This window comes from Bos javanicus, chromosome 9 (genome assembly GCF_032452875.1).
Source record: "Bos javanicus breed banteng chromosome 9, ARS-OSU_banteng_1.0, whole genome shotgun sequence".
In the NCBI taxonomy this organism is placed as follows: Eukaryota; Metazoa; Chordata; class Mammalia; order Artiodactyla; family Bovidae; genus Bos; species Bos javanicus.
Window position 1 is genome coordinate 26,808,547 of NC_083876.1, and position 19,518 is coordinate 26,828,064.

The 19,518-nt window shown below is 37.0% G+C and overlaps 1 protein-coding gene across 2 annotated transcripts in view; it reads right to left on the bottom strand.

Moving 5' to 3' along the window:
- The window catches only part of NKAIN2 (sodium/potassium transporting ATPase interacting 2), a 1,168,326-nt gene that overhangs the window by 403,090 nt on the left and 745,718 nt on the right, over nucleotides 1-19,518 (bottom strand). The gene's annotated exons all lie outside the window — the stretch shown is intronic.

A 19,518-nucleotide genomic window follows, 5' to 3' on the forward strand; every position in this document is an offset into this window, starting at 1 on the left:
GAACCCAAAATAACTTGCTAGTCTCCCTGGGTTTGTGTTCAAAGCACTGAAGACCTTTGTAAAAGGATAATTATTGACATTTTCAAGGCGTTTTGACCAGATCATGAAAGAAAACCGTGGAATTCTCTCCCAAACATCCAAAGAGGATGAGAGTGAGATAGAGACAAAAGCCAGAGAAAAGTATTTTAGAGGATTAGGCAGAGGTAGCGCTACTGGGGAAGTGCCAGACAGGTAATTTGAGGCAGACAGGATCACATGCATCTGGCAAAAGATTCTTGGCTCTCACAGGCAGTACCAAGTAGCAGAAAACTAACAGGCCCCCAGAAGTGATGAAATAGACATGTCATGGCTAACCTGCATGGGCCATTCATCAGAGCAGATGGCCCAACTTCCTCCTCTTCCTCAGTATCCTGACACCGTGGAAGACATTGGGGACACAGCAGAAACCTGGTGTGGGCCCTTAAAGGGAGGTTCAGAGTTAAAACACTAAGTTGGGCTTTGGAACACTAAGGCATATTTCTAGTTCATTTGCCTTTGTGGACAAAGACTTATACCCACAGTAGCTCTTATATTCTCCTTACTTTGATTAAGGATTAGAGCAAATCTATCACCCCTTGAAAGAGATTTATAAGGGATGCTTTTTAAGTACTTGGGATATTTGACAGAAAGAATTAGTGCAGAGTGGTACAGCTTTTCCTTAAGATTATTTAATTTTGGTTGGAAGTCTGAGACCCAATATTAATAAAGTGCTTCCAGCCCAAAGGGTGACACAGATTAAGAAGGTTGAGTATGTGGTTAAAAACAGATTTTTATGTTTTTGATGTTGTCAAAATAACTGCCATGAATAGAAGGCTGCCTAAATTTATATCTGGGGCTCACTGTTTTCAGGAGATATTGTTTCAGGACCTCTGGTTGTCTGCATTTCAATGTCATGTGTGTGAAAGAAGGAAAACAGGGGTACAAATAGTCTCCACTTCATTGTATTAAGTGGAGTGAGTTCCTATTTGCAAACAGGTTGGAATATAGTAAGCAAGATATAAGTGATCCCTGAATAAAGATAAGTTACTTGAGCTACATAATTAGGTGCCGTCTTCATATATACTTCCTCTGTTGGCACAGTGCATGTAACATCGTTTAAAAAAGGAGATCTCTCTGAACAATTTAAAATTCTAACACTGACTAATACCTAACTGATTTCTAAACTTTATATCTGAGAATTTTGATTATATTTTTGCTTTTGATTATTTTAGCAACTAATACTATGCCTTAAACATGCCTGTCAAAAATCAGGCATGTTTTTTTCTTTTGTTCTTAAACACCATGCACACACATACACACTTGCATACAGGTGCCTGCCTGAGTTCATTAAAGAAATAGGTTTGATAGATTTAAAGCTTCCTTCAAGCCTTTTGAATGAGATTCACATGGCTCAGTATTTGACCAAGAGGCAGATGCTAGTCAGAGCTTGGCTTACTTAGAAAAAAACACATTTTTTTTCTTGTAAGATATAAACACCAAAGAGATAGACGTTTTTACTTTGGGGCTGAAAAGATTTCCATATCTTGCCAATTAGGATTAGCTTTGTTTTAAAGTCCAAGGATGAGAAATTCTTTTTCTGTGCATTCTTTATACACACGCATGGACATGTACCCGTACACTTCAGGCCTGGAAGCTCTGTGAACAGGCATCTTCATATTAAGGAATTAGAAAAATCTATCTTTACATAAATGTCTGCGAAGCCCTTTAAAAATCAGTGCTTTAAGTTTTTCAAAGATTTATTTATTTAGTTTTGAAAAAAAAAAGCAAGTACCTCATCAGTTCTCCCACAAAAAAATCTTCAAATGCTTTTGGGAAAGAAATGAATTTTAAAGTGTGTTCAGTCATACTTTATTCAAGCAAAGCAGTGGGAAAAAAGTCTTAGAATCAGAACTACAGCTCACCATAATCTGGTTAAAATTATCTCCAGCACCACCTGTCATTATTAATATGTAGGAGAAGGAAAACTACCTTCCGCCTGAGCACATGGCCCATCAGCCCGTCGGTACTCTGTCTTATCCTGATGGCAGTTACATTTTCAATTCTTCTTGAACTTTCATATATTCGTTGAAGGCAGCTCATGGTTTAATTTAAATGTGTTTTAAGGAACATTTCATTAGCATTTACATCTACTCATGGAAGAAAATCCACAGGTCTTTTACATTTTCTGTCTCTAACTTCTGTTAAATTTGCAAGCTTAACCATTTTGCTTGGCTTAAAAAAGCTGTTATGTTGTTTTGGAAAGTGATAATATACTAAAGCATAAGCACCAAAGTATCAATTGTGAGACTGATTCTTAGCAGAAACTAGAGATACGTGCTCTAAAACCTGGATCTGAAAATAACTCATAATTAGAAAGAAACAGATAAAGTGAGGCCATCTTGCTCAGACCCACAAAACTGAGATGCACGTTAATGAAATCCATCTTTTAATTTTGCTGACTTCAGTTCATGTCAAAAGTAGCTGAGCTGCATGTCTAATACCCACTTCTATGGCTTGAGAAGTTTCTCTACAAACTCTTATAAAGAACTTATTTTGGGATAGCTCTAGAACATTCTAGTCTAGATTATGTGTTGCCTGATGTCCAACTGGATCAAAAAAACACTGGATTTAATCTGGAGTGAACTATCTATATGTATAATAAAATATTCTTCTTCATAGGTATAGGAACCTATATAGTGCTGTGCTTAGTGGTTCCGTCATGTCTGACTCTTTGCGACTCTATGGACTGTAGCCCACCAGGCTCTTCTGTCTATGGAATTCTCCAGGCAAGAATACTGGAGTGGGTTGCCATAGCCTTCTCTAGGGGAATCTTCCCAAACGAGGGATCAAACCCAGGTCTCTCGCACTGCAGGTGGTTCTTTACTGTCTGAGCCGTGAAGGAAGCCTTAAGATTGACTGGATCTTTGATCTCCCTATACCCTTTTTGTAGGCAGGAAAAATCACAGAAGGTCCCACTGGGATTTGAACCGAGGATCTTCTGTTTACTAGGACAGGTGCTTTAACCAACTAAGCCACAGAGGAGGTCTCCAAATAGTTCTACTGCTTGCAGTTTGCAAGAATAGCTACTGACACAAGTTATGGTGAAGAAAGTTACTTTGATACCTACAACATTTATTCAATATTTAACACCTAGTATGTATTAGTCATGATGTCCTTTTTTGCCTTCTTTAAAATATGTATATTTTTCATTTTTAATTGAAAAAATTTCCCATGCTAGTGAGGTTATGCTCAAAATCCCTCAAGCTAGGCTTCAGCAGTAAATGTACTGAGAACTACCAGATGTACAAGCTGGGTTTAGGAAAGGCAGAGGAATGAGAGTTCCAATTGCCAACATTCGCTGGATCATAGAGAAAGCGAGGGAATTCCAGGAAAACATCTGCTTCTGCTTCATTGACTATGTAAAGCCTTTGTGTGGATCACAACAAACTGTGAAAAATTTTTAAGGAGATGGGAATACCAGACCACCTTGCCTGTCCCCTGAGAAACTTGTATACGGTCAAGAAGCAATAGTTAGGACCTTACATGGAACAACTGACTGGTTGAGAAATGAGAAAGGAGTACAACAAGGTTATGTATCATCACCCTGCTTATTTAACTTATATGCAAAGGACATCATGTGAAATGCCAGGCTGGATGAAGCACAAGCTGGAATTAAGATTGTCGGGAGAAATATCAACAACCTCAAATATGGAGATGACACCACCCTTATGGCAGAAAGCAAAGAGGAACTAAAGAGCTTCTTGATGAAGGTGAAAGAGGAGAGTGAGAAAGCAGTCTTAAAACTCAACATTCAAGAAACTAGGATCATGGCATCTGGTCCCATTTCTTCATGGCAAATAGAAGGCGGAAAAAGTAGTAGCAGTGATAGCTTTTCTTTTCCTGGGCTCCAAAATCACTGTGGATGGTGACTTCAGCCCTGAGATTAGAAGACACTGCTTCTGGGAATGAAAGCCATGAGAAACCTAGACAGTGTATTGAAAAGCAGAGACATCACTTTGCTGACAAAGGTCCAGATAGTCAAAGCTGTGGTTTTTCTAGTAATCATGTACAGATGTGAGAGTTGAACCATAAAAAAGACTGAGTGCCAAATAATTGATACTTTCAATTGTGGTGCTGGAGAAGACTCTTGAGAGTCCTCTGGATGGCAAAGAGGTCAAATCAGTCAATCATAAAGGAAATCAACCCTGAATATTTACTGGAAGGGCTGATGCTGAAGCTCTGATACTTTGGCCATCTGTTGCAAAGAGCTGACTCACTGGAAAAGACCCTGATGCTGTGAAGGATTGAGGGTGGGAAGAGAAGGGGACGCCACAACAGAGGATGAGATGGTTGGATGGCATCACAGACTCAATGGACATGAATTTGAGAAAACTCCAGAAGATACTGAAGGACAGGGAAGCCTGGTGTGCTGCAGTCCATGGGGTTGCAAAGGATCATACGTGACTTAAAGACTGACCAACAACAATATAAAGAATTTGTGCACACGTGCACACACATAAATACTTAAACTGCTAGAACACACATCCTTAGCACAAATATCACAGGCATTTTTGAATGCTGAAGAATCTCTGAAGAATCACTTTGTTCCTCCCAGATGGGACAAGTGATACATCAATCAACTTGTGTGGCATGTTCATGGAAAGTAGAGCAAAATCCCAGTAGAAGCAAGCAAGCTCATTATAACTGTGTCTGTTATAATACAGTCTGTGCTGATTTTGCCAAATTTATTTCCTTTCCCTTCTTTGTAATTAAGAACTTAAAATGGCTTATGAAAGGGAAAGGGCACCACTGAAATAATGAAACTTGGCAGTTACTACCTTGAACAGGTGTCATTTTTTCCCCCTTAAATACAACTCAGAGAAAATCTAAAGCATAGATATTTACTGATACTATATTTTGGTTCTCACTGATAGGCAGCAGTGATTTGTATTAGTAGATGGTAACAGTGGCTTTGATGCGTACCCATATAGGTACCTATCGTTGAAAAGAGTCATTATTGGTTAGTATTTAGTGGTTGTCCTTTTATACATTTGTGGTTATAATTACTGCTTCTAAACACTATTTATACCCTGTGTCTTGAGGCCTTTTTGCTTTGTTTTGCTTTTTTCCCCAGGTTTTGACACATCTTTAGGCAGAACTAACATAGTGCATTCACTGAATTCCAAATGAAAGGTTGGATGTGGGAATTATGCTGGACTGGCACATCATAGGTCCCATTCTCTTAGACATAAGGTACCTTTTTTTCAGGAGACACACCTAATTCCTCAGCAGTAAGGCATACGGAAGAACATAAAGTTGTCATAGGACATTTCCAATAGCATTTTGCATTTTTTATTTAGTCTATTGTATCTGTGAAGCATTAATATAAAAAAGTACCAACAAATACAAGAATCTACTCTCTAAGTATCTGCCCACATAGATCTCAAAACAAAAACCAAACAAGCAAAAAAACTCAAACTGCTTACTACAATGATTGAAATAAACCTCCAAGCATAAATGTTCTTGGATTTAGGAACTGAAATTTACATGCCTTATTAAATAGTGCAGTGCTTTTCAAATTCTAAAGCGAAGGAGCACTTTATTTCAAAGTCAATCTTACAAAGAACTTTAACCTTACTTCTTTACCTGTGAGTACTGCACTAATGGAAACCTGACCACCTCATCCTTCTTATTCCCTGGTCACCTCCCATCTCTCTCTACCTAAGTATTTGTACCTAAATTATTAAATAGAAGTTCTCATTGAGTTCCTTGGGTCGGCAGACTTATCAGAATACTCTGTATAAGAGAGTAGGATCTCAAGAGTATCAGTGCTTTGCTATAATTGTCTTTTAGATGACAACTTTTATTTATTCCTCAGTGAAGTATTTAGATTCAGCATACATTTTGGTGTATAAATATTTTCCAAATGTTTTAATAAAGCAGCTGATGCATTAATATGGAATATGTGCAATAAAAACAGAGTTATATATGTAATTGTCTTGGGAGTGTGCCTGCCTATGAATATGCCAGAGATTGACTAATGAGATATACATTAGAAGAAGAGAAAAACAACAGAAACCATAATTTAAGAATGGGAGACCAGAAGCATATTTATCCTGGGGCTCAAAATATTATATATAAAATTATGCTTGTTCTAAAGAAATAAGAAATTCATATTAAGGCAGAACATACAGTTTTTCAAAAATATACTTTGCTATTATGTATTTAGAATCTAGTGTTTTGAGGTCCTATGCACAAGGCCAAATATTTTAAATTTCGTGGGCCATCTAGTTTCTCTTGCATCTATCCCACTGTCCCCGTACAGCCTATGAGAAGCCTTGTATGCGTGCTTCATCACTCAATCACTCAGTCATGTCTGACTCTTTACGACCCCATGGACTTTAGCCCACCAGGCTCCTCTTGTCCATGAAATTTTTCAGTCTAGAATACTGGAGTGGCTTGCTATTTTTCTCCTCCAGGGGATCTTCCTGATCTTGGGATTGAACCCATGTCTCTTGTGTCTCCTGCATTGGCAGACAGATTATTTATCACTAGTGCCACCCGACTGGCACCACCAAGGACTGAACCTTGCATTGCAGGCAGATTCTTTACCATCTGAGCCCCAAGGAAGCCCATGGGAAACCAAGGATGGAGGCAAATGAATGGATGTGGCTGGGTTCCAATAAAACTTTGTTTACAAAAAGAGACTGAGGGCCAGTCTTAGTCTTAGGCCAGTCTTGACTCTTAGGCTGTATTTAATCAACTTCTATCTTCAAAAAAAAAAAAAAAAAAAAAAAGAATTAAGAAAGAACAAAAGAATGTAATTTTAGTAAAGCTAAATGAGCTTAAATTGACTTAATCAATTGACAATTAAAAAACTGACTTAAATTGACTTAATCAAGGGACTGTGTTTTATAGTAATATAATTCATCTATCTATCCATTAGACTAATATTATGCTGATAATTTAAAATTCTGAGACTATATAATCTGCAATGTGGAGAAATATCTTCATTCTCTTAAAATTTTGGGACTCACTGAGTTTCTATTCTCCTGAGTATAAACATGATGATGGATGGATGGCCATTCTCTAAACAGAGAAAAGATTTTCTGTTTCTCTCTCTGTGTGTATGTGTGTTCAGTATATTAACCTGTGTCTCCTAATTACAATGACAATAAAATCTGGAAGTTACTCTTCCCACCTCCTTCACCCTTCTTCTGCAGTCCAGTCTTTCTCTTGAGTTACTTCCTAAAGAGCTTTCACTATTTTTAACTCCATCATCTTTTGTCTAGACTCCCGCAAAGCCCCCTGATTGGAACACAACACCTCTTTCCTGGACCCTCCAGCTCCAGTATTACTTTTAAAAGGCCATGCAAATATGGGGTTATTGGCTTTAGGGAGATAAAAAGAGGTGACCAGGAGCATAATATCTAATCTCATGTAATTCCAGGCCAATTCAGGTTCCACAATAAGGCAATGAGCTAGAGGCATCATTCTCCTCTCTCATCTTAAACCTACATTTTATATTCTGGTGTGGGGTGCTAGGATCCTTATTTTAAAAAACCATCTCTATGAAACTGCCAAAATAAGATCTATAAGGAGACTGTGTACAGAGTTTGAATGGAGTGTGATTTTTCTATCTTTCTTTACAACCCTATGGACTGTAGTCCATGGGGCTCCTCTGTCCATGGAATTCTCCAGGCAAGAATATTGGAGTGGGTTGCCATTCCCTTCTCCAGGGAGCTTCCCAACCCAGGTATAGAAACCAGATCTCCCGCACTGTGGGCAAATTCTTTATTGTCTGAGCCAGCAAGGGAGCCCCATCTTTCAGCAAAACACTACTCAATTTTAAACATATTTTAAAGCAGGTATGTAGCATTATATTATAGTTTACATTAGAAAAAATATTAAAAAGGACCACAAGAGGCCTTTGTTATATGCAACGATTACTGAGGTAAGACTAGAACCTGGCATGCTTTAGAACCACAGATATTATTTAGCATTTCCTGAATATGTATAGATTGAATATATTCACCCATACACACATATACACACCTACGTATATCTTATACTCTTGTGTCTTGGCAGCAAACGTAAAGTTCACCATCTGGTCTTATAGTAGAGTCCAAACACGTAAGTATAAAAAATGTGTTAATCCTTAAAATGAACTATTTGGAAGAGATTTGATTTCTCTAAAGGGTCATATAATTATATTGACCATGGTCTATTAATATACCTATTTCATCAGAAAGATTCTTGGATATCTTGAAAAAGAAACCTTGCTGAGCAGAATTATTTTTCATAGACTAGTTGAGGTTCATGTTGTTTGATCTTTTTGTTCTAAAATGTATTGCCAAAATATTACAACTTTATGACACCATAACTTTTGCACACTGTTCCATAAAAAAGAAAGAGAAAGAAAGAACATCTAGAGAAGAGTGAGTAAGCAACAGTTACTCTAAGAAATAGCTAAGACCATGGAAAAAATAGAATCACATATCTTGAGCACCTGAATGAAAAGCAAGGCTATTGAATTGAACAATTCCAGAGACACCATTCAGAGAAGGCAATGGCACCCCACTCCAGTACTCTTGCCTGGAAAATCCCATGGAGGGAGGAGCCTGGTGGGCTGCAGTCCATGGGGTCGCGAAGAGTCGGACATGACTGAGCGACTTCACTTTGACTTTTCACATTCATGCATTGGAGAAGGAAATGGCAACCCACTCCAGTGTTCTTGCCTGGAGAATCCCAGGGACGGGGAAGCCTGGTGGCTGCCGTCTATGGGGTCTCACAGAGTCGGACACAACTGAAGCGACTTAGCAGCAGCAGCAGCAGCACAGACACCATTCATATGGCATCCAGTCGCCTTCCCTTATCCACTGTTTAGCTCCCTGCAGTTTCAGTTACCTGCAGTTCTACTACAACTGAAAACATTATATGGAAAACTCCAGAAATAAATTTCATAAGTTTTAAATTCTCACCGTTCTAAGTAGCATGATGAAATTTTGTGCCCTCCCACTCTTTCCAGTCCAGGCTGTCAATGTAAAACATCCCTTGGGCTGATATATCCTACCCATGTGTCACTTAATAGACATCTTAACAGACTACTGCAGAATCACAGTACCTGTGTTCAGTCGACTCTTATTTTACTTAAATAATGGCGCAAAGTTCAAGGGTAGTGATGCTGGAAATTTGGGCATTCTCTTACTGTGCCTAATATATGAACTGAACTTGATGACAGGTTATGTATGTGTAGGAAAAATATAGTATATATAGTTGTCCCTTGAACAATGTAGATTGAACTGCATGGGTCACACAGATGTTTTCCAATAAATATATTAGACATATATTCCAAATTCTGGTAGACTTGAGATAATTTGAAAAATAATTTGCAGGTCACTCTATCACTTAGAAATATGAAAAAATTAAGGCAAAGTTAGGTATGCCATGATGTAAAATTATATGTAGATACTAGTCTATACTTATATAGGTATAATGTGAGTAATATTTAATATATAATCAATAATGTATTAGATTTCTTCCAGTTTTATAATTTTGCTATCAAAGAATAACATTATCAGACAGTATGCCTCTCTATTGTCATCAGAGAAACTGCTTATCAGCCTATCACCATAGGTAAATGTGTATTATTAAATATAACAATGTTTCTAATTGTTATATTTTCTATGAATACGACTGTAATAATATATATCATAAAAGTTGTATAATGATTCATTAATTCATGTGTAGGCCAGGCTACCTTGGAGCAACTGTATCAACTACACTGCTGCTGCTGCTGCTAAGTAGCTTCAGTAGTGTACGACTCTGTGCGACCCCATAGACGGCAGCCCACCAGGCTCCCCCGTCCCTGGGATTCTCCAGGCAAGAACACTGGAGTGGGTTGCCATTTCCTTCTCCAATGCAGGAAAGTGAAAAGTGAAAGTGAAGTCACTCAGTCGTGTCCGACTCTTAGCGATTCCATGGACTGCAGCCCACCAGGCTCCTCCCTCCATGGGATTTTCCAGGCAAGAGTGCTGAAGTGGGGTGCCATTGCCTTCTCCAGTATCAACTACTACCACAAAGCATTTCATGCAAAGATGGGCACAATAAAGGACAGAAAAGGTAAGGACCTAACAGAAGCAGAAGATAAGAAGCATCAGAAGCAAAAGGTGGAAAGAATACACAGAAAAACTATACAAAAAAACCTTAATGACCCAGATAACCATGATGATATGATCACCCACCTAGAGCCAGACATCCTGGAGTGAAAAGTCAAGTGGGCCTTAGGAAGGATCATTACAAACCAAGCTAGTGGAACTGATGGAATTCCAAGTGAGCTATTTCAAATCCTAAAAGATGATGCTGTGAAAGTGCTGCACTCAATATGCCAGCAAATCTGGAAAACTTAGCAGTGGCCACAGGACTGGAAAAGGTCAGTTTTCCTTCCAATCCCAAAGAAGGGCAATGCCAAAGAATATTCAAATTATTGCACAATTGCACTCATCTCATACACTAGCAAAGTAATACTCAAAATTCTCCAAATTAGGCTTCAAAAGTCCATGAACCAAGAACTTACAGATGTTCAAACTAGATTAGAAAAGGCTGAGGAACCAGAGATCAAATTGCCAATATCTGTTGAATCATAAAAAAGCAAGAGAATTCCAGAAAAACATCTACTTCTGCTTCATTGACTTTGCTAAAGTCTTTTACTGTGTGGATCACAACAAACTCTGGAAAATTCTTAAAGAGATGGGAATACCAGAGATGGGAATTACCTACCACTTGAGAAACCTGTATGCAATAGTTAGAACCAGATATGGAACAGCAGACTGTTTTCAAACTGGGGAAGGAGTACGTCAAGGGTCAAGGCTGTCTATTGTCACTATGCTACTTAATTTGTATGCAGAGTCAGTCATGTGAAATGCTGGGATGGATGAAGCACAAGCTAGAATCAAGATTGCTGGGAGAAATATCAATAACCTCAGATATGCAGATGACACCACCCTTATGGGACTTAAGAGCCTCTTGAAAAAAGTGAAAGGAGAGAGTGGAAAAGTTGGCTTAAAGTTCAACATTCAGAAAACAAAGATTATGGCATCCAGTTCCATCACTTCATAGAAAATAGATGGGGAGACAATGGAAACAGTGACAGGCTTTATATTCTTGGGCTCCAAAATTACTGCAGATGGTGACTGCAGCCATGAAATTAAAAGACACTTGCTCCTTGGAAGAAAAGCTATGACCAACCTAGATAGCATATTAAAATGCAGAGACATTACTTTGCCAACAAAATGTCCATCTAGTCAAAGCTATGGTTTTTCCAGTGGTCATGTATGGATGTGAAAGTTGGAGTTTAAAGAAGGTTGAGTGCCTAAGGATTGATGCCTTTGAACTGTGGTATTGGAAAAGACTCGAGTCCCTTGGACAGCAAGGAGATCAAACGAGTCAATCCTAAAAGAAATCAATCCTGAATATTCATTGGAAAGACTGATTCTAAGCTGAAACTCCAATACTTTGGCCACCTGATGCAAAGAGCTTACTCATTAGAAAAGATCCTGATGCTGGGAAAGATTGAAGACAGGAGGAGAAGGGGATGATAAAGGATGAAATGGTTGGATGGCATCACCGACTCACGGACATAAGTTTGAGCAAACTCCAGGAGATGGTGAAGGACAAGGAAGCCTGGCGTGCTGCAGTCCATGGGGTCACAAAGAGTCAGACATGACTGAGCAACTGAACAACAACCAGAAAACAGTCATATTGCTGCCTCTGCATTCTCATTGCCTGAATCTCTATACCTGCAAATAAAGATAAATTTCTTTTTCATATTATCTTCTCATTTTAAATGTCTAATGCTAGTAATATATATAACATTAACTGTGTTTTGTATATATTGATGTAAATCTGAAAGATGATTCACCTTGTAAACTGATGATATGAACTTGCAGAATCTAAAAGTACAGTGCTGCGAATATATTTCTTCCTTAGGATTCCTTAATAACATTATCTTTTCTTTAGCTCCCCTTATTGCAAGAATACAGTATAGAATATGTACAGCATACAAAATATGTGCTAATTGACTGCTATTGGTAAGGCTTGTGGTTGACAGTAATCTATTAGAAGTCAAAGTTATAAATGTGCATATAACTGAATCACTTTGAAGTACACCTGAAGCTAACACAACATTGTTAATGAACTACATTTCAACATTAAAAAATGTACAATTAGATTTTTGACTGTTTGATGGGTTGGTGCTGCTAACTTCAGTGGTATTCAAGGGTCAACGGTATAGAGTTTCAGTATTCTCCATGGTTTTAGACTATAGGGGCAGGGAGCTGTCTTAGAAATTATCCCCCTCAGATAAGATGGGGGGTATACTGTAATCTGGGAATATCGGCCTTTGGAGTTCTGTGATGTGACTGGCCCTGAATGGTACAAGTGTTTAAATAGGTTAGATCATTATTGTGAAGACAGAACTTTATATTAGCTTCTGTATAAATAAAACGTAAAAATTAAATTATCAAAAAAAAAAAAAAACCCACCTAGCCACTTTTCAGCTTTACTAAAATGATCTGCTCCTACGTCATAACAATTTCTAGTCTTGTAATTAGTTTGGCTCAAAATGTCAGTGCTCTTGTTTCCTACAGTACAACTGTACTCTGCTTCAAGACACAAGTGCTACACTCCAAAGGCAACTCTGCCCACACAAGTTCATTGATCAGTGTTTCCTATATACCATTTTCTAGTATCTGTTAGAACTAAAGGCAGAATGTAAACAATTAATAGAGCTATCATATTTTTATTTTCCTTTCAAATTATGAAGACAGTGGAGCAGAAGTCTAAATATCTGTGCATTCTGTAAAATGCACAGATAAAGAGGGTTGAATAATAACAGAAATTTTATACAATTTGTGCTAAAACAATTAAAGTGATGACATTTCTATTTTCCTCTCATGTTTCACCAAGAATTTGGAGAAGTGAAGAAAGCATCAGAAGAGTTTGACTTGCAAACTTTAAGATAAACAGTTATGTTATGCACCTCAATATTGAGGGCTGGATAGGCTGGATATTTAGTGCCACTCACTTTAATATCTAACTGGGTTTCTGAACCATATAGGCTCTCAATAAGTATTTGTTGAATTAGCGTAAAAATTCTCCTCGAGTTATTTTCATATCTTGGCTATTGTAAATAATGCTGCAATAAGCATGGGAGTGCATATATCTCTTTTATACACTGTTTTCATTGTTTTGAAGGTATATATCCATAAGTGAAGTTGCTGGATCATATGGTAGATTTATTTTTAATTGTTTGAGGTACCACCATCCTTACTTTTCCATCAACAATATTCAAGGACTCTTTTTTCCACATCCTAGCCAACATCTCTTATCTCTTGTAGTCTTGGTGATTAAATATTCTATCAGGTGTGAGGTGATAGCTCATCGCGGTTTTGATTTGCATTTCCCAATCATCAGTCATGTTTAGCATATTTTCATGGATCTATTATGGGCTTCCCTGGTGTAGTAAAGAATCTGCCTGCAATGCAGGAGCCTCAGGAGACATGGGTTCAATCCCTGAGTGGGGAAGATCCTCTGGGGGAGGGCATGACACCCATTCCAGTATTCTTGCCAGGAGAAACAGAGGGACAGAGCAGCCGGACGGATTACACAGGGTCGCAGAGAGTCAGACATGAGCCATATAGCACGCATGCATGCATTAGCCGTTTAGATACCTTCTTTGGACAAATGTCTACTTAGTTCCTCTGCCCTGCTTTTAGCTGGACTGTTTTGTTGTTGTTGTTATTTGGTTGTATGAGTTCTTTATATATTCTGGATATTAACCCCTTATTTGATACATACGTTTTACAAAATTTTCCTCCCATTCTGTACATTGCTTTTTTAATTTTGCCAATTCGTTTTCTTTTTTTGCTGTGCAAAACCTTTTGTACAATGGAATATTTTCCACCAATAAGGAAGAAGGGCATTTTGCCATTTGCAACAACATGAATGGGCCTTGAGCCCATTATGTGAAGTGAGATAAATCAGAGAAAGACAAATACTGCATGGTATTACTTATATGTGGAGTCAAATAAAACCAGGTTTGTAAAAACAGAATTAAATGGTGGTTACCAGGGGCTGGGATAAGGCAGGATTAGGGGTTGGGGGCTAGAACAGATGCTTAAGTGTCCACACTTAAAACCTAAAAATCTAGTTCACAGTAGAGCGAATACAGACAGGAATATTGTATTATAATCATCAGACTTGCTAAGAGCCTACAACTTAATTATTCCAACCACTAAAAAGAAAGAATGGTAATGTTATGTGATAGAGGTGCTAATTATCACTACAATGGTCGTCACATTATTACATTACATAAATGTATCAAATTAACATGTACACCCTAAATTTAGAGGTTATATGTCAAATATACTTCAATTAAAAAAAAATTCTCCTTGAAGATTGTAATCTAAATATCTAAAGCTTTTTGCTCTGAAATAAAGAGTAAGATTATTGCAAGGATTAAATCAGATAATATGTGTAAGGCATTTAGCATAATTCCTGGCACACAGTGTAAATGCTCAATACATTTAGCTATTCACATTTTTGTTATCATTTCCTAAATTTTGGATTATCATGTTCACAATTACCTTCTCTCCTTTTCTTTTACTATCAGAGTAATCTCTGCTGGATGGGAAATACTCTAAATCAAGATTTCAGAATTTTGCTATCCTTCCATTTCCTTTGGTAGATATTTATAACATCTAATGGGTCTGAGCTATGGGATCGCCCAGATCTACATCAGCCTGCTCAAATTTATCTTGACAATGCCTTTGAGGCTTTAAATAGTATAAAATAGGTTTCTTCCTTTATTAATATTGGAAGATATAAAATCTATATATTGGATTCATAAGACACACATATGTTATTCAATGCAGGTTCCAAAATAAAGAAAAAATCCTGGATTATATTTATTGAGCACTAACTATGCATCTAGCACTATATTCTTTACTCTAACCAATTTAATCTTCCAACAACCTGATGATGAGTGGGTTTTATTATCCCAGTTTTATCCATGAAGAAACTGAAGCTTAAAAAGATTAAATAATTTCCGTATGGCCACCAGCCAGTAAGTAGTGAAATAGGAATATGGATTCCTTCTGAGTTGACTCAGCCTGAGCTTTGGTTAATTAAATTCCTAACAGTATTCTCACAGTAAACATTACCTTTTAAAATAAATAAAACGTTTTAAGTGCTACCCTTATGATGCTTTATTTGTACCACAGGTTAAGAATATACTTGTTATATATACATATATATATATAAATATATCATAGAAAACTTATGAATTTTTGCCTACCTAAAAAATTTATGACATTTTGACTCCACTTGTTTGACTTAGTATGAATGGAATGCTAGATTTCTAATGCAAAAATAATAGATATGCAACAAGCAATGAAGGTTTACTTTATAGCAGGGGAGCTATAGTCAATATTCTGTAATAAACTATAATGGTAAATAATTTAAAAAATAATAGGTGTATACATATAACTGTATCATCATGCTGTGCACCTGAAACACTGAAGGCAACTTACTTCAATAAAATATATATATTAAGAAAAAGAATATGCTTGTTATTCCCATATAATTTTATAGTTAATAATAAATCAGTATATGTGAGATTCAGTTCGGTTCAGTTCAGTTCAGTCGCTCAGTCGTGTCCGACTCTTTGCTACCCTATGAATTGCAGCACGCAGGCCTCCCTGTCCATCACCATCTCCCGGAGTTCGCTCAAACTCACATCCGTCGAGTCAGTGATGCCATCCAGCCATCTCATCCTCTGTCATCCTCTTTTCCTCCTGCCCCCAATCCCTCCCAGCATCACAGTCTTTTCCAATGAGTCAACTCTTCTCATGAGGTGGCCAAAGTACTGGAGTTTCAGCTTTCGCATCATTCCTTCCAAAGAAATCCCAGGGCTGATCTCCTTCAGAATGGACTGGTTGGATCTTCTTGCAGTCCAAGGGACTCTCAAGAGTCTTCTCCAACACCACACTTCAAAAGCATCAATTCTTTGGCGCTTAGCCTTCTTCACAGTCCAACTCTTGCATCCATACACGACCACTGGAAAAACCATAGCCTTGACTAGACAGACCTTTGTTGGCAAAGTAATGTCTCTGCTTTTGAATACGCTATCTAGGTTGGTCATAACTTTCCTTCCAAGGAGTAAGCATCTTTTAATTTCATGGCTGCAGTCACCATCTGCAGTGATTTTGGAACCCAAAAAATAAAGTCTGACACTGTTTCCACTGTTTCCCCATCTATTTCCCATGAAGTGATGGGACCAGATGTGAGATTGGTTTTCCTAAATATTAATGTAGAGATAATTTTGTAGTGGATTAGGATTAAATTTCCCTAGACTCTGAGTCATTCTTAGAGACCATTGTCTGTCTTTTCCTTATAAAAGGAGCAACTTGTAAATGGACAACAGCACTGAATTTGGAAATATGAGGGTGCACATACATAGCTTTAGTTACAGGAAACATGGAAGACATGGTAGATTTTTTCTTTTTATTTACAGATAATGGTCTTGTATGAAGTTGGTATTAAATAAGATAACAATAATACTGTTTTATTTTAATTTAGTCATACTAAGTCTCTTTAGTTCTAAACTATCAAAGCTCTTTAGTCTTAAACTAATGAAACTTAATTCTCAGTCCTGATTTTTTGTTGTTGGAAAATTCTAGAAGAGGAACAGGAGTTTACCTGATGGTCATTATATATTTTCATTCAGGTTGCTTACTGTGAAATCAAAAGAAAGCACTATATCTGGTACTTTTATAAACTTTCCATTGTGCTTGGGGATCATGTGAGTTTTTCTTAATTCACTTAAAATAGTGAAATAATGTTGACTCTCAGATATTGAATACGGCTGCTATGACAGTGCTTATTATATATTTATCCTAATTTTGCATTTATTATCATAAAAGCAGTCTGCCCAGTGGTTAGAGATGTCCTTTTACCTTTTAAAATTAAAAACATATTGTAATAATGAATATGACATCATTACTCATACATTTTGCTAATATTTCTGTTCTTCATTTGCAGGGATTCTTTCTAAAGAATCAGAGTTAAAAATATTTTACACGTTTAGGTAGAGAGCTTTTTGTAAGAGTTGAAAGAAGTTACAAAATTGTTGACTGCCATTAAAACATTTCATAGACAATTTTAGTTGATTTTTAGAAGATTTAACATCACAGATTTTTTTTTTACTCTGAACTGAAATGAATTCTCATTTTGATTCCATATGTTAGATAGAGAAATATTACAGAATGCCTGCAGTGATAGGATCTATTCCTTATATGTCTTATTACATGTTGCTGGGTCTCCACTGAGAAGACCTATTTTAATTCTCATTTTCAGACTCTCTCTTGAGAAGGAGAGTTGTCATTTTCTTTCAAGGTTACAGAATTTGATGGATGAGGAGTACTAGCAGAGATCCCAGTTTTATTTCAAATTGAAAAAAACAACAGAAAAGAAGATTAACCTGTCCCAATTAAGCAGTAATGAGGCCAAGGGCAGGTCCCCTTTTAATAACTGAGTGCTATAATTTTAACACTGAATTACTGTTGTTTTCTGTGTTTTTGAAGCTCTTTGTAACTGCATACTAAAAGTAGCTTATATATATAAATATTATATATATATATAAATTATATATATATATATATACACACACACATATACACTCTTCAGTTTTCAACTTTTTGCCACTTAGAGCAGCTTTTTATCTCACTGAGCACCATATTATGAGAGCATCACTGTCATAGTTAGTTATAAGTGATGCTTGCTTTATCAAACTTGGAAAATTTATTTGCCTTAGATCAAGGATCAAAGTTCCTGAGTGCCATCAGGGATTTGTTCATGAGTTGGGATCCTTAATGCAATTGCCAATTACTGTCACCCACATGTGTAAAACAGTACACTTATCCCAACAGTAAAGATGGAAAGTCTTAATTAAATAAGTATGATTTATGATTTAGAAATAAAGAGAATATATAGGAAATACTGATGTCTGTGAGCTTTTCATAAAATTCTTTCTCTTGTATGGGGAATCATCACTCTCCTGGCTGATTTTCTTTGCTTACAGGCTTCAATCACTTTATTTTCTCACATTTCTGACTCAGAGGTTCAGCATAAACCTGTTTTGCACAGTTGTGGAATAAATGATAAAGATTTTCTTTTTAAGATTCACCTTACTTCCATTAGGCAGATTTCAATCATAAGTCAGAGTATTCTATGATCCCTGCAAGTCATCATATTCATATTCTGTACTTTATGCAATGTAGTTCTCAGTGTTTTAATAAGTGCATAAATGTATTAGATTGGTACAAAAGTAATTATGCTTTTGCATTTTTGAACTGCCATCTGATAATGGAATACATTCTAATGTGGTAATGTTATACATTATTTTAAAGTACATTTCTTGCTTTATATTTTTTACTAATGAATTATTACTTGATGTTACCTTATATGTATTTTGGACTATGGCAAATAATGTTAGACAAAAAGAAAATTCAAGTGAATTTTTTATTCAACTTCAAAATGGGTCAGAAGCAGCATAGACAGCTCACAACATCAACAAAGCATTTGGCCCAGTAACTGCTAATGAACTTACAGTGCAGAAGTGGTTAAAGAAGTGTTGCAAAGGAGACAGAGCCTTGAAAATGAGAAGGGCAGTGGCTGGCTATTGGAAGTTGACAACAACCAGCTGAGAGGATCATTGAAGTTGGCCCTCTTAAAACTACATGAGAAGTTGCCCAAGAACTCAGTGTCTACTATTCTAAAGTCATTCAGCATTTGAAGCAAATTGGAAAGGTGAAAAAGCCTAATAAGTGGGTGCCTCATGAGGTAACCACAAATGAAAAAAGTCATCCTTTTCAAGTATTTTCTTCTCTCATTCTACGCAACAATGAACCATTTCTTGATCAGATTGTGATGTACAAGAAAAAGTGGATTTTATATGACAACCAGTGATGACCAGCTCAGTGGCTGGACTGAAAAGAAGCTCCAAAGCACTTCCCAAAGCCAAACTTGCATCAAAAAAAGAGTCTTGGTCACTGGAGGTCTGCTACCAGTCTGATTGACTACAGTTTTCTGAATCCCAGTAAAACCATTACATCTGAGAACTATGCTCAGCAAATCAATGAGATGCACTTAAAATTGCAATACCTGCAGCCAGCACTGATCAACAAAGGCCCCAGTTCTTCTCCATGACAATGCCCGACTGCATGGTCACACAACCAACACTTCAAAAGTTGAATGAATTGGGCTACAAAGTTTGTAGCCCTCATCTGCCATATTCACCTGATTTCTATCCAACTGACTACCCCTTCTTCAAGCATCTTGACAACTTTTTGCAGGGAAATCCTTCCGCAATCAGCAAGAAGCAGAAAATGCTTTCCAAGAGTTTGTTGAATCCTGAAGCACTGATTTTTATTCTACAAGAAT